The sequence below is a fragment of the Ursus maritimus genome, unplaced genomic scaffold (genome assembly GCF_017311325.1).
Source record: "Ursus maritimus isolate PB19 unplaced genomic scaffold, ASM1731132v1 scaffold_8, whole genome shotgun sequence".
In the NCBI taxonomy this organism is placed as follows: Eukaryota; Metazoa; Chordata; class Mammalia; order Carnivora; family Ursidae; genus Ursus; species Ursus maritimus.
Genome location: NW_024426996.1, coordinates 60597660 through 60611143, shown reverse-complemented (window position 1 = coordinate 60611143; position 13484 = coordinate 60597660).

Here is a 13484-nt window from a genome sequence, read left to right as displayed (position 1 = left end):
AATTATCTATAAATCTTATTTCTAAGATGAATGCAGGCTTAACATTTCTTTGCTGAATTTTGAGTTTTAACTTTGTAATAATCTCCTTCAATATTCTTTAAACCTAGGCTCAAGTAAAAGCCATTTCCAACATGGTATGCCTCTTTCCCCTATTCTGCCTCATTTGTTGATTAATAAAATCAACCATCTTCCTGTGGATCAAACTGGTCTTGATCTTCTCTAAGATCTTATGCCATGGTCACAGCCCATTGAATCACCAAATCAGAGTCATTTTGAAACTATGTGGCAGGAGATGGCTCTCAGAGACTGTGAAGATGCCACATGAATCCAAAAGATTAGCCACTGGGCATGTCTCAAGTTTACTTCTTGGGATCGGGTGTCTTTTCCAGCATGGCAAGGGAGAGGAATTGGAAGTAGCTAAACTAATAGCCTCTATTACTGTCAAACACTGACGATACAAAGACTAAAACGTTCAACTCTTCATAGTGTAGCCCATATGGATATTAACTGCCTTTGCAGACCGAAGACTCAGCTGATGGTGAGAAACACTACAAGGAACAAAAATCATTCCACCCCTCAATGCCTGAGAAGTTTGTATCGTAGAGATTTCACTGGAACTAAATGACTCCCTTTCCCTGATTATCTAACCTTATCTCATTCATGCCTGCTTAGGTCAAAAGTGTATCAGTGTCAGTCAAGGTGAGCTGCAAAGGTCCGTGTGAGGTGTTCTTGTAAGTGCTATGCTACTTATAAAATAGCCTTTTAAACATATAGACACATGCTGGAATAAGTTGCTGGAATAAGCCACTGTGACCCTAAAAGGTCAAGGACCAGAGCCACACTTGAAGCATCAATTTATCCACATGCTATTTTGTTTCACATACTACCAATCCATTGCGGGGTCTTTCAAGGTTCATGGCCAAAGTACCAGTATATTGCAATTTGAGGGTCCCAATAAATAACAAATAGGGTCTTTCCTTCCTCCTGTACTTTGCACAAATTTGAAAATGTGGACACATAAATTGCCAGGTGAATATTGAAATGGCAGCTATACTATTGAAAGAGATAGATTGGAGGAGAGAGTTACAGTATAGCACTTTAAAATTCTACCCTTTGTTAATTGAATTTACCCACACAAAATGAGAAGCCAACTTGTTAAGGATGGAGACTACTTAAATGCACTGCAGGAAGGGACAGAGAAAATGTACATGAGCCAAATAGCCTCTACCCTAAAAGAATGTGGGAAACACACACACACACACACACACACACACACACACACACGCATGCACACATGTGCTCTCATCCTGACCAACAAGCAGGGTCACTGTGTCTTCATACTCTCTTCTGTTAAGACTTGGCAGCAGGGCTATGTTGGTGAACAAAACTGAGACAATATATATCATTACAGAGTCAAAAGCCTAGTGAGGGATATAGATACCAAAAATGTAAACAAAAATTCCAGGTAATAATGTATGAGGAGGTAAGGAAAGTTGTTTTTGAGAAAATAATATTTAAGATGTTACGTATGAATAAAAAGAGATGTTCATCTTTACATAGAAAGTAGAGTAAAGGGAATATAAATGTCAGATTATAGATGGAAGTAATACAATAAGAAGAAGTAAACTGTATTAAAATTTTTAAAAAGCAGACTTAAAAACACTGCATAAAAATTAAACTCACGAAGTTAATTTGATGATATCACAAAGCCTCCTCAGGACTGGTTTAAGAAGGACATTATCACTCAAGAATCTGTGCATCCGTTGGTTTTATACAGATAAAGAAATGATGTAACCACTTAAGCCTGGGAGAATGCCAGTGAATAAGTTTATACAAATGATCTAGTATTTCATTTTCCAGAAAGAATAGATTATCTTCCGTCATGTCAATGAATTTGTCAGTTGGTTCTTTATTGAGTGATGGGTGCAAAGCTCCTTCCAGTTCGTTGGCTGTACGGTTGCGGCACTGTGGAGATAACACCATTCCAAGACATCATTGCCGTAGGTTTAGATTCTGGCCTACCACGTGCTACATCTGTTGCGATGATAGGGTATTCAAACATTCCGACCTTTAGTTCTCTTATTTTAATGAAGATACTATTGCCTGCTTTAATTCCATTTATTCATTCAATACTCAGAAGTTATCTCTAATCGCAAGAAGATTTTAACCTAAGGAATAAGATCGCTGGTGCACAGCAGAAGAAACGGTGTCTACTCCAGTTAGGTTCAACAGACTTCTCTTGATTGTTTTTACTTTGTATTTGTTATGTCATTATTAATACATCATGTTATTAAGGTGACTTTTCAATCATTTTCTCATGAAGGAAACTGAAACTTAAATAATAACTTTGCTGATAAATTAATGGGCAGCAGAACAGAGAAGGATGATATTTACAGGCATAAGAATAAAATCCATCAAATTAAAGACATAAGAGTATGTAGGGTTATATTCAGTGGTTAAGATAAAATTATATTAGCATTACAGTGATGCAATTTTTGCGATCCTAAATGATCATTGCTTATTACTTTTATGTCCACAGAAGTTTGAAAAATACTACAGTCCAGCAGAATAAAAGAGGTAAAAACTTTGGAGTCAGAGCTGCAAGGCTCGAATCCAAGCTCTGTGATCTTGGGTGACATAGAGATCTCTGTGCCCCAGTTCCCTCATCTGTAAAATGAAGGTATTGGCAATACCTGTCTCATAGGATTTTGTAAGATTTTAAAAAGTTAACATCATGAAATACTCCAAACATTATCTAGCCTATTATAAACACCATGCCTTTACTTAATTGAGGTTTTATTGTAGTGTCTGGACTTATATTTAAAATCAGGTTATAATCATGAAACTTCACAAATATAAATGACCTCAGAAACTATCTAAGAAATAGTCTACATTTAACATCTGAAGGTAATGAAATATTGAGAGGGTGAGTGTATTTTCCAAGGATCTAAGAGCTGATGGGTGGTAAGATTGAATGGCACCAAGGGCCATTTCATTCCCAGCCGTATCCTTCTCCCATTTTACTTGTTTTCTTCATTACGTAAACAGCAGAGTCTGCTCCTTGCCAGTGTGCAGAATGTATCATTTGGACAGTGCTTTAGGGGACCAAAGTGAGACTAGAATGACCCAGAATGTTTTACATTCTAAGTGCACACTGTCACCTTTCCTTTGAGTGACAGTGACATAAATGTGTTCAAATAAATTAACACTCTCATCTACACTGACTCACTAGACAGAATCAAGATTGCCTGCCAGTTGAGACAGAGCTAGGAGAAGAATGGGCCAATCAAGATGACATAGGAAATTAACCATTACAGGTGACGAAGGGAGAAAAAGAATTTTCAAATGTGCCAGATTCAGTCACTTAAGATAAACAAAGTAAATAAACAATACTAAACACAAACGTGGGCGAATATTCTTTCCATTGGTAACAGATCTCCTTTATGTTTTTGTTTCCTCATCTCATGCTCAAATGAGTCTTTTTAATATTTTATTTGTGGCAATTTTTGCAATTTAAGAAAGAAGTATTTCCTTTGTCAAGGCTATTAAATTTTTATTTAGTTTTCCAATATAAAATGTGGTTAGATATTATAAATTCTTAAGCTACTAAAACGTTAATATTCTTTGAAGAAAAGTTGAATAAATTCAAAATAATTCATGGAGCTTTCATAAATGCAAAATCCTAAGACCCCCACTGCCCCATCTCGGATCTACCACAACAAAATCCCCACATTTCCTAAGATTTGGTCAAATTCAGTTTAACAAATAAACACATAAAACTCACAAATAAACAAAGTCTTTCTAGTTCGGTGATTGCAAACAGAACAACTAGTATAGCGAATTCACAGATTTGTGAAATTCTGGAAGTCTCTGAATGTAAGAGATTTGTTATGTTGGTATAGATGGTGCACTGTGTTGGAGGGGGAAGAATTTCCTCTGTCCTTCAAGATCCTTCTAGCTGAACTAAGAATCAAATTGACCTGAGACAGCTTAACAGAAGAAAATCAAATTTAATAGCGTACATATGGGGATGTACATAGACATGGAATTTCCAAAGACTGTGAGACAACGTGAAGCTTCTCTGAGTGAAGGAGAGGGGTTGGGGTCTGAGGATATGAAGGGGAGAAAGTCCATTAGCAGGAAAGTGAAAGGAGTTGTTTGGGGGGAAAAAGGTGCTATGTAGGTAAGTTTCTTAGGTAAAGAGGAATCTTCGTTTATAGCTTTTTCCTGGTATAGGCAGACAGTTGAGGGGGAGGTAAAGAACTTTTTCTGAATCTGCTGGGTTTTGATTGCTTTTAACTCAAAATAATGTTCATTCCAAAGTGGTCCATCTTGGAGATGCCTGTCCCTCGCCCCCACAGTTAAGTTCCCCAAAGATGGCAATGTTTGAATTCCCAAAACCTATGAATATGTTATCTTATCTGATAAAAGGGAGTTTGCAACTCTAAGTTAAGGATCTTGAGATGGGGATCTTACCCTGGATTACCTGGGTGGGCCCAATGTCATCACAAGGATCTCTAGTATAGAGTGGCAGAAAGATGAGAGAATGAGGTGATGATGGAGGGACGCAGGTAGTCGCTGGAAGCAGAAGCCTTGAGAGGAGGGAAGAGGTAAGGAATACATTTCTGGAGCTTCCAGATGGAATAAAACGTGTAGACAACTTGATTTCATCCCTTTAAGACTTGTTTTGGATTTTTGACCTCCTTTATTCGTAAGAATAAATTTGTGTTGTTTTGAGCAACCAAGTTGTAGTTCTTTGTTGCATGAGTTTTGCTCCTGGAAGAAGACGCTCTGCTAAACCCTTTACACAGAGTTAATAAAATTTAATCTTGAAAATCATGTGAGGCACATTTTACTATTGTCTTTAGTTTTACATAGGATAGACTGTAGCTTATAGAAATTAAGTAACTCACCCACTGGCTCATTGCTAGTCCAATGTGACTCAGAATTCAACCCATACAGTCTGGGTCTCACCACACCTCCTGCTCCTTCCCTACCTATCCACGTTTATTTCCGAGATTTGTCATCAAAGGCTTTGGGTAAGGAAGGTAATTTGTTCACATGAAGTTAGAAACTGCAATTAAATTGAAATGAATTGAGCAAATATTTAATAAGTATCCAATACATAGCAGGCATTTTACTAGACACTAGACCATGCAGGTAAGTAAGATAAACAGGACTCCAATCCTTGAGGAATTTAGAGTCACAGCAAAAATGTGACCCTCTTTTAATAGGACTTAATACATTTCCAATCTGTATTCAGCGCTTTTTTTTTTTTTTTTTTTTTTTTTTTTTTTTTGCCTGCTCTTTAGCTGATTTTTGAATCTTGGAAAGTACATTACCAATGCTGGGCCACTATAAATGCAGTTTATAGAATATTGCCGTTTGAAGCAGAAGAGGGGAAGTGTTTTAGATGAACAGAAAACACAAATACATTTTCCTGTAATACTGCCATTGAAATCTCTGCATTGTAGCATTCTTCAGCAGTGGTGAAACCACTTGTAATTTTTATTTCCTTTACTCCCTGGAAAGCAAAATGAATTAAGCAGCATCTCCATTTGTTTTTAAATATGAAGGAAAGTTCCAAGTGAGACATTTGGGAGCATAGAAAAAAAAAAATTAAATGAGGCAGCAATGAGTTCAGGGGACAGATTCACAACCAGAGAGAAAAACAGAAGAATGCCTCTAAAAAACAAAGAGTTTCTCTTTCACTCCCTTTCATTTCCTCATCTTAATACTTTTATGAGCCAAATATTTTATGATCTTATGTTAAATGGAAGCAAAAAGCTTCATTGCATGTTATTAGATATGGAATTATGAGAATAATTACTTAAAAACTATATTGCATTTGGATTTCCCCCAACTCTATTTTTCCAGTAGTTTTGAGCTCATTATATTCAGCTGCATCTATTGATTCTATTTTTACAGATTCTAAGTGATTTCTTGCAGTTTACCCGTTGTCCCCCTTTTAATTAACAGCAGGTATGTAACATGGCAGCGGGCAGTATTTATTCATAATATGAATTCTGCACCTGCCCAGAGACACAGCACTTTACGATAAATAACCGCACAAGCTAAGTGGCCTATGAGATAGAGCTTACGCAGGATGCCCTGTGGTGTTGATGTGGTTTTGGAATACAGGTGAGGTTCAGTGGGGCAGAGTCGGGAGCTGACGACCAGGAAAGAATTCTTGAGACGTCTTTGGTGCAAAATGATGTTTTATGAAAGCACGGGGACAGGACCCATGGGCAGAAAGAGCTGCTGTACCGGGGTTGTGAGGGGTGGCTGATTATATACTATGGGGTTGGGGGAGGTAAGGAAAAAGGGAGGTTGAGAAAGTACTTTCATATGTTAAAGAAGACTCACAGGATACCGGAGGCCTGGCCATTGTTAGGTGAGGGTTGTTTATCCCTCTAGCAAGGCATTGACAGGGAGAGGAACATTACACTCTGCCTGCTTCAAGAATCTTTCAAAGGGGGGTGCCTGGGTGGCACAGTGGTTAAGCGTCTGCCTTCAGCTCAGGGCGTGATCCCGGCGTTATGGGATCGAGCCCCACATCAGGCTCTTCTGCTATGAGCCTGCTTCTTCCTCTCCCACTCCCCCTGCTGTGTTCTTTCTCTCTGTCGAATAAATAAATAAAATCTTAAAAAAAAAAAAAAGAATCTTTCAAAGGGCTGCAGATTATAAGGACATTTAATTGTATCTACATCTCCTTCTGGAAGCTAGGTTATTGATAGAAATGCTTTGTTCTTGTAGACCACTAAGACAGTTGTAAACTGAGGGAGACTAGGTCCCGCAGGATTGTGATCTCCGTAAGTCAACTATTTATTTTTCCTTTCCTTAGCTTTAGGGCAGCCAGGAGTGCCTGAGGAATGTCACATACATCCCGGGGGGGNGGGGCGGTCAGATTCTGCTTGGTCCTCAGCTTGCCTTCTGTTCCCTCACCAGTGTTGTTTCCTGATGAGAAACTGGGTTCTGCTTCTGAGTTAGATGAGTCACTTTAACTATGTGGACCCCAAACCCTGTATCTGTAAAAGGCCATCGAGGGTTCTTTTCAGTAACTATGCATCCGATTTCTGTGAACACTTTTTTATTTCCTGTTGTAGTCTCCACTGCACTCTGCAAAGAGCCAGCTTTGGAATCCTTCACATACGGCAGGAAAGCCTGCTTTCCGCGTGTGTCGGACGCTGAAATTCTGGCTGTAGGGGTCTGCCGAGTTTGCTCACAAACCCAGTCCAGTCTTTCTATTTTCGCTTGACTCTGTTGGATTGCAAGTGTCAGGCCACTAGGTGGCAGAATGGCCTCGGGTAAGCCCTAAGGGGATTTACACACGCATCCTACATTCCCACATCTTGTTTCCGTTCTAGAGCTTTGAGTTTTAGAACCGTTTTCAGTGTTTTCACAAAGCCATCAGTGATATGACACTGTAGGGGCAGGAAAGTTTTTCCTTGTCCCCTTCAGGTTTTTTGGGTGGTTTAATAATTAAATTGATATAAAACAGACGAATAGGAGAAAAACAAACACAACTTCAGCAACAGGGTACCTCCTGAAATCCTCGTGGGAGAGGCCTGGGGAAACGGAGTTAAGTCCCTGAAAGGATGAAGTGATCTAAGTACCATCTCCTGCTAAAGACAGGAGGTGTTGGACGAGGGAGTCAGTTATGGGAAGTTACCGGAAGAGTAAGCAAAAGTAAGGCTGTTATGCAGATTTAAGCCCCCCCTCCTGTCTTCTCCATTGATAACAGTTTTCTGGAGATTGAGTGTCAGCCTCCCCTTGGAACCCTTACAGATGGAGATTTCCCTCATCAATGCAAACAGCTCCTATAAAAGGGTAATTTATACTTGGTTTGCAGACCCTCTGCTGGGTTTGCAGTTTCTTAAAAATAACTGGCTTGAAAGAATCTATGTGCCCACACCTTGGATGACAACTTTTGCTTCCTTTAAACATCTCGATGGAGGAGGCAGTCATCTTCCCAAGCGTAGAGCTTTCTTCTTTGGTAGGGAAAAGAGAATGGGGAGCATTCTACAGGTAGTCTGAGGACCAGATGGAAATAAAGCAGGTCAGCAAAAGACTAATTCATGTTGACTTGAGGAGAAAAAAAAAAGTTTCCAGTTTCCGTGTAGTTAGCAATGCAACCTTTAATGTGAAGGAACTTGAACAGTTTTGAACTGTCTCTGAACGCCAGCTATCCTTTAGAGTTGTAACCAGGTGAGAAGAAACAAATAATAATACCAATAATTATTTTAAATGTTAGTAACATTTTCAAATTTCTCATGCTTAATCCCCAGTACTTCTCATTCCAACAGCAGTGGTGAGCCTCTGTCAGATCCAATCAAGCCCTTGACAGGGGTTGAGGGCAAGCAACCTGCTGGCTTAGAGATGCTTCTTGGTAAGCAGAGGTCTTTCTCTCTCCCTGTCCCAATGCAAGTTACCTTTTCTGATGTGAGAACCACGAATGATTATTTCCCCTTAAAAGTCTTCACGAAAAACATAGGGATAATGATACCTTTCTGTCAGTGTTGTTACGGGGACCAAACAAGGAACATAACCTCTTAGCCTGGCATGTGGCAAGCACTTGATGAGGGAACAGAAGGCATGCCAAGGGCAAAGCACAAGCGAAAACCCCACAACTACTCCCCCTCTCCCAGGTGGAGACATTCCTGGGCACTCCTGGCTGCCGCAGAAGAACAGGGAAAGGAAAAACAAATGATTAGCTGAGAGATACCACAGTCATGCAGGATAGGAGTCTCCATCAGTTTGCAACTGTCTTAATGATTTACAAGAAAACAAGCAGTCTTATCAATAGGAAGACTTCCAGAAACCTATAGGCTCAATTTCCTGGAGCCTTAACATCGTCCTCCCCTTCACAGGTTAGAGAATTTTATATAATCAGTCACTCCTCATGCTTATAATGCTACTCTTTCTGCCCACAGTCCTGTCCCCATGCTTTCATAAAAACACCTTTTTTGCACCAAAGACATCTCAAGAATTCTTTCTTGGTTGTCAGCTCTGAACTTCACCACTCCAAAGCACATCACGTTTGCAGGACGGCAGCTGTTACTATCCTCTTATAAAACTAAATAGTATTATTTCAGTTGCTCCCAAGTGAAGATCTGCATAACTTAGAGGGTTTGTTTTTTTTTTCCAAACTGACTGAAGAGAAAAGTCTGAAGGAGAAAAGCAGAACGAACCACGAATTGACCCTCTCCCAGTCAGAAAGCAATGCCGTGAATAAGTCACCACACTGCTAAACTTCCAGAGAATAGTTATGAGACAAAGGTTAGAATTCCAGAAAAATCATTATGGGCAACCATACTAAATGAGAGGCCTTCCTTTTAAAGGTAGAACAAAGAGTTTTTTTTTTTTTAATTACAATTTTGAGTTAGAAATGAAAGGCATTCTCTTTCATGTTAAGCATAAGAGATGAATTTATATTCTAAAATACAAATGCCACTTTAATTTCCCATGTGTAGCCGATTAGACATACTTCAACTGATTAAAGAGATGCATCTTGAAAAAATCCTTTAACCTAAATTTAGTAAGTGAAAAATGATCAACTAATAAAATATGAATGAAGAAAAGATTTACCACAAGAAAATTACTCTTAAATTGGGAAGCATCCTAATGCCTTATTGTTACTGGAAGCCAATATTCAGCCAAGAATACTGATTTCACGAAAGAAACAAAAGTAATTTAATTTGGCAAGGTCATTACTGTACTACACTAACACCTTTTATGAGGGGATATATTTTCAGATTGAGCATCATATGTGTAGTGAAGCTTATCAATTCTCAGAAGCAGATTACCCAGGAGGCTATAGGAGCCAGCTTTAGGGCCAGCTGCTTCATGTACTCTGTAAGTGCTGGAAGTTGTTAGGAGCTGTGGAATAATACAGGGAGGAGAAAAAGCCAGGTTAAGCAGAAGTATTTCTATGTATACGTTTCTAGTAAATTGTCCCAAAAATCACAGAAAAAGGACTTGAATCTGAAAACAGGCAAGGATATGATGTGAGTCCTTTTCTTCATTCTAAACATTTCATCTCATACTCCAGCAGACAGCCTAACAGCGTCCAACACATACACACTAATACCTGGAATCTGTGACTATGTCACATGGCAGGAGAGGCTTAAATTTACAGACGGAATTAAGGTGTCAGACTGAGGTGATAAAGACTCGACTGGCCGTTGCTGGCTTTGACGAGAAAGAAAACAGGCTTCAAGCTGAGGAATGAAGCAGTCTTCTAGAAGCTGGAGAAGGCAAGACGAAATCCTCCCTAGAGCCTCCAGAAAAGAATATAACCCTGCCAACATCCTGATTTGGCCCCTAGTGAGACCCATTTGGGGCTCTGACCTCCAGAACTGTGGGATGTTACACTTGTGTTAAAATATTAAATTTATGGTAATGTGTTGCAATACTAATAGGAAACTGATACAAAGACTTATGGATTTGTAACTTCATTATCTGTTTTCTTAAAGGAGATTCTGAATTACATGGGTTTATGCATCCAGAGAATCCAGCTCTGTCCCTATCAATTCTGTACATGAATGTTGATTTTATTAGCATTACCTATTTTTTCCACAACATATATTTAATTTTTCCCAAAGATATAAACATAGTTTATGATGTGTCTCCTTTCCCCTGAGGACACTGGAACCTCTTAATGTGAGTGGAATCCCTTGACTTCCCCTAACCCAACCATCATAGAAAGACAAAAGAATATCTTATTTTGCAACACTTCATCCTTTCATAATCTTTAACATAACTTGCCCTAATGGAGATAAGGGTCAAATCTACTGTTTTCCTTAAATTGGCCACTAAAATTAAGTTCTTTAATATAATTATTTGGATTGTTACATACTTGCACTGTGTCTGTGAAAATTACTAGAGCAATGTCTTCCCCTCTAATAATAGCCAGTGATACATTCCAGTTTATAGATACATAATGTCTTGTTATCTACCCCACTATTGGATAAAAAATGATATCAGTATACATTTTTTAAGAATACTTGTGATATTAGAGTAAGTAAAAAGAAGTAAATGGGGGAAGATTGAATTGTTTGAGAGCTTTTTATGTATTAACCACTCTGCTAAATGTTTTATAAAACTTTCATTGTTTTATTCTTCCAGCATTGCTCTAGGTTGGATAGTCTCATACTCTTTTTACCAATTAAGACACTGAGTCTTAAAAAAAAAATTACCTGCTTTGCTCCAAGTCAAATAACTGATAAGCAATCCAATTAGAATGTGATTCCAGTTTTGGTTTATATGACTTGAAGACTTCTAAAATTTGAAAACCAGTATCATCTGTTCCTACCTTTATTTAAACTTGACGTTGGGATTCCAAGCTAGGTACACCTCTATATAGTGTATTAATTTATCTGAACAGACATAATCTCTTCTTGAACACAACATGGGCTTTTCCTGTCTCCTCTAGCCTCTCTCAATTTGCTTTCCCCTTAACCTATCCTTGATTCATTTGTCCCTCATTCAGGAACATCTCTTTTTAAATTTTGCCTAATGTTCTCCCCTGATTAGATAGTTGTTCTCTTAAATACCCATATGGCCCGCGATCCTACCTTTCTCATAGTAACCATGCCAAAGGAAAGGTACATGTTTGCTTGTCTTCCTCACTAGATTCCTTCAGAAGAGCCATGTGGAATAAATCCTTATAATCCCTGGAACATCTAGAACCTAGTCTATACTCAGTCAATATTTATTGGATTAATAAATATAGTCCCTGACTTAAATATTTCTATAAAAAACTTTTCTAGAAACAAAAGATAATAAGGATTATCCTGACATGTTTGACTTGTGAAAATTATGGACAATAGCAGCCTATTGTATATATTTTATCGGGTTATTTTATTTAGATTATCATACTTACTCCCTGTGTGAATTCAGCCAGTTTTATTTTCGTTTCACAGATGTGTAAACTAAGGCTTCAAGCTTAATAATCCGGACCCAGGTTGTACTGTCTCAGGTGATACCACAACAGAAAGTCATGCATTGTTATTATTGTTGTTGTTATTAATTATTATTATTATCTGAAGGCATTCCTTGGGATACTATGCAGTGTAGCTGGCAGCCTTCTCTTTCAGGGATGTCTTCCTCTGGGCATATGGAGAACAAGGCACTTCAGAATATTAAGGTCTCCACAGCATTCTCCATATGAGGGTAGTTCCTGCCCTCCTTGAATCTTGCCGTTGAAATATTCTATCAATTTGGCAAAAGGTTCCGACACAGGTTGGAGGTGTGAATTTCCAGCTCCATAAAGCAGCACCCACTGGTGGCCTTCCTTGTCCAGTTCACATGCTGGCCATTGCAAGGGCAGGTCACAGATCATGAATCTTCACATGTCCCTGCACAACTCAGTCAGGGGGTTGCTCCTTTAAAAATGCACAGAATCGTGACCCAAGAATATAATCCAGTTTCCATCAACAGAAGCATAGGTAAAATAGGATTCCACTCAGTAGTAAAAGGGGGCAAATGGCTGATACATGCAATTATATGGATGACCCTCAAAAATGTTACTGAATGAAGGAATTGTATTAGTTTCCCATTGCTGCTGAAACAAATTTCCACAAATTTAGTGGCATAAAACAAGGCAAGTATATTATATAACACGTTTGGATGTGAGGAGTCCAAAATGGACCTCGCTATAAAATCAATCAAGATGGCAGCTGTGTTCCTTTCTAGACGTCTAAAGGAAGATTAATTTCCTTGCCTTTACCAGCATCTGGAGGCTTCCCACATACCTTGGCTTGTGGCCCCCTTAACCTTCAAAGCCAAACAAAGCCCAACAAAGCCAAGAAAAAAGTGTTTGGTCAACTCTTTTCCATGATTCTATTTCTCTGGTTTTGACTTTTGTGCTCCCCTCTCCAACATTTAAGGATCCCTGTGATTACATTGTACCCACTTAGATGATCCATGATAATGTCCCTATTTTAAATTCACCTGATTCATAGCCATAATCCCAGCTGCCACTTTAATTCCCTCTTGCTAACTTGCCATGTATCATAACATATACAAGTTCTGGGGATTAGGATATGGGCATTTTAGGGGACCATTACACAAAAGAGCACACATTTCCCCCCCCCCCATAATTTCTACACCCATTTGGTGCTCGAACCCATGACTCTGAGATCAAGAGTCACTTGTTCTTCTGACTGAGCCAGCCAGGTGCCCCAAGAGCACACACTTATGGTTTTCTTTCAATAAAATTCTGGACCAAGAAAATCTCTTTGCAGAAAAAAACTGGAACAGTATTTGCTCTTGGGGCTTAGTGTGGAGATTGCTCAGGAAGGGCTATGAGGCAACACTCTGAAATGACATTAATGTTCTCTATTTTGATAGGGTTTTTACTACATAGGTATGTAAATTTGCCAAAACTCTATATATATATATATATATATATATATAGAGAGAGAGAGAGAGAGAGAGAGAGAGTTACATATATATATATATATATAATTATACACAAATTT